The sequence below is a fragment of the Dama dama genome, chromosome 13, assembly GCF_033118175.1.
Source record: "Dama dama isolate Ldn47 chromosome 13, ASM3311817v1, whole genome shotgun sequence".
NCBI classification, from domain to species: Eukaryota; Metazoa; Chordata; class Mammalia; order Artiodactyla; family Cervidae; genus Dama; species Dama dama.
The window spans coordinates 65042782-65045273 of record NC_083693.1 but is presented as its reverse complement, the minus strand read 5'-3'; the positions used below and the strand labels follow the sequence as shown (position 1 = coordinate 65045273).

Here is a 2492-nt window from a genome sequence, read left to right as displayed (position 1 = left end):
TTTTAGCTAGGAACATAGTTGCTTGGCTGAATTCTACCTTTTCTCCCCCAACCTCCCTTGCAGATTAGCCTGACCTGGTGACAGTATTCTCTAGAGGATGTGATGTGACCAGAAGTGATTTGTACAATTTCTAGGTCATGTTCCTAAAGGGAGGACACATACTCACCTCTTTCCTCATTTCTGCTGTCCTTCTGGCTGGAACAGGGCTGTGCTGGCAGGAGGCAGAGCAGCCATACTGACCCATGAGGTAGCAACTGAGTGTTGAGGATGCAGAGAAAAAAGATGGAACGAGCCCGGGTTCCTCATGAGTTATTGGAGGGAGGCACTGTACCAGCTCAGGCTTTTAAGGGCAAGAGAATTAAACTGCTATTTGTTCAGCCATTGTCAATCTTTGGATTTTGTTACAGCAGCCAAACCTATACACCATCTAATACGCAGTGCCTTAGACTATATACCCCTAAAATTTGTATGTTAAATGCTAACTCCAATACGGTGACTTTGGGGGTGGGGCCTTTGGGAGGTGATTAGGTCATGAGGACAGAGCTTTCGTGAACTGGATTAGTGTCCTTATAAAACAGACCTCAGAGAGCTCCCTTGCCCCTTCCATCATGTGAGAAAACAGTGAGAAGACAGAAAGTAGGTTCTTGCTAGAAACAGAACTGGCCAGAAACTTGATCTTGGACTTCCCAACCTCCAAAACTGTGAGACATAAATTTCTGTTGTTTACAGGACACTCAGTCTATGGTAATTTTGTTTTAGCAGGCAAATAGACTAAGATACTTAGTAAACCATAAGGAACTCACGGTATCCAAAAAAAAGCCAGACAAACGTTTACATTGTTTTGACTTTAACTATTGTCAGCTTGACAGTTGTCTTTGTGACAATTATCTTTGTGACTATTCAGCTGACTCTTGTGTTACTTTGATAGACACACATCATTTTGTTTGTTTTCAGTATATCCTAACATTTGGCACAAGATATTCCAGGCTCTTCTTGTAATTTCCATGCCTTAGCCTTGGACTTATTCATTTGAATAATGAGTTTCAGTGGTTTAGTGGAGAATGGTGATTAGAAACCATGACCTATGTGCTATGTATGCTTATTGATACCAAGCTGACACTGCTTCCTGGCTTTCTGGCAGACCAAACTAGGCAATATACATGTATATATGTGTGTGTGTGCATATGCATGTATAGGTTAATATACACATCTAATGCAAACTCTTCCATCTATACATACTTTTAAAAACCATGAATTTATACCAGCATTTCTAAATCCAATTCAACACTCAGAATTTAGTCTCTCTTTCTTTTATTTTCTTTTTAAATATGGAATGCTTCCTGAACTTTCATATCATCCTTGCACAGGGGCCATGCTAATTTTCTCTATATTGTTGCAATTTTAGTGTATGTGCTGCTGAAGTGAGCACGCCCTCTTTTCCAATAGGACATTACTCTCTTCTCTGGTGTTGAGCAGCTGGATCCCATTATCTTCGCTCTATTTCCATGTTTGCTTGCTCCCCTGTTTGTACCAATTCCCTGACCACCGAAACTCCCCGGCCCTGCCGTGTTCTCAGCTTGACCGAGGGAAAGGGGGATAGACCAGAGGCACATCTTAAGATATTATCAATCCCTTTGCTTTCCTCCCGCCGCACCCCCTCCCCATCAAATAGCCTCCTTGTTACAATTTGGGCTCCCATTTAGCTTGCTTGAATGAGAAGAGAAGTCGCTCATTCGTGTCTGACTCTTTGCGACCCCATGGACTGTAGCCTGCCAGGCTCCTTTGTCCATGGAATTTTCCAGGCAAGAGTACTGGAGTAGGTTGCCATTTCCTTCTCCAGGGGATCTTCCCAACCCAGGGATTGAACCTGGGTCTCCCACATTGTGGGCAGACGCTTTACCATCTGAGCCACCAGGGAAGCCTTAGCTTGCTTCTAGGTACTTATTTCCCAGGTGGCACTAGTGGTAAAGAACCCGCCTGCCAATGCAGGAGACATAAGATACTCGGATTTGATCCCTGGAGGAAGATCTCCCGGAGGAGGAAATGGCAACCCACTCCAGCATTCTTGCCTGGAGAATCCCATGGACAGGGGAGTCTGGCAAGCTACCATGGGGTCGCAAAGTGTCAGACACGGCTGAAACAACTTAGCGCGCGTGCACACACACACACACACACGTACAGAACAAAGTAATCTCTAGGCCACGGGGAAGCTGAGATTGGATTTGCCTTCTGCTTGAAGAAAGAAGGTGCTCATCAAAGGGATTGGACTGCAGGACGCCTTTGAAGGAGGACACTGGAAGCACAAATCCTGGCCAATTCTCTAGCACGAGCCCTCCTGGGCAGCTGGGCGCTCAGAGAGCTGCTCTCCAAGAGCATCCAGCTAATGCCCTTCTCGTCTTCTGATCCCATCCTCAAGTACCATCGCCACCACACAAGGAGCATCCCTGCCAGGTATCACGCTGGCAGCTTTGTGTGTGTTATTTCTTTTCAGT

At 45.3% G+C, this 2492-nt stretch overlaps 1 non-coding gene across 1 annotated transcript; it reads right to left on the bottom strand.

The window, feature by feature from the left end:
- Positions 1-1322: 1322 nt before the first annotated feature.
- LOC133068552 (U6 spliceosomal RNA) lies at positions 1323-1429 on the bottom strand. The gene has a single exon (XR_009695530.1). It is a non-coding gene; the product is annotated as a U6 spliceosomal RNA (small nuclear RNA).
- Between the last annotated feature and the right edge of the window lie 1063 nt (positions 1430-2492).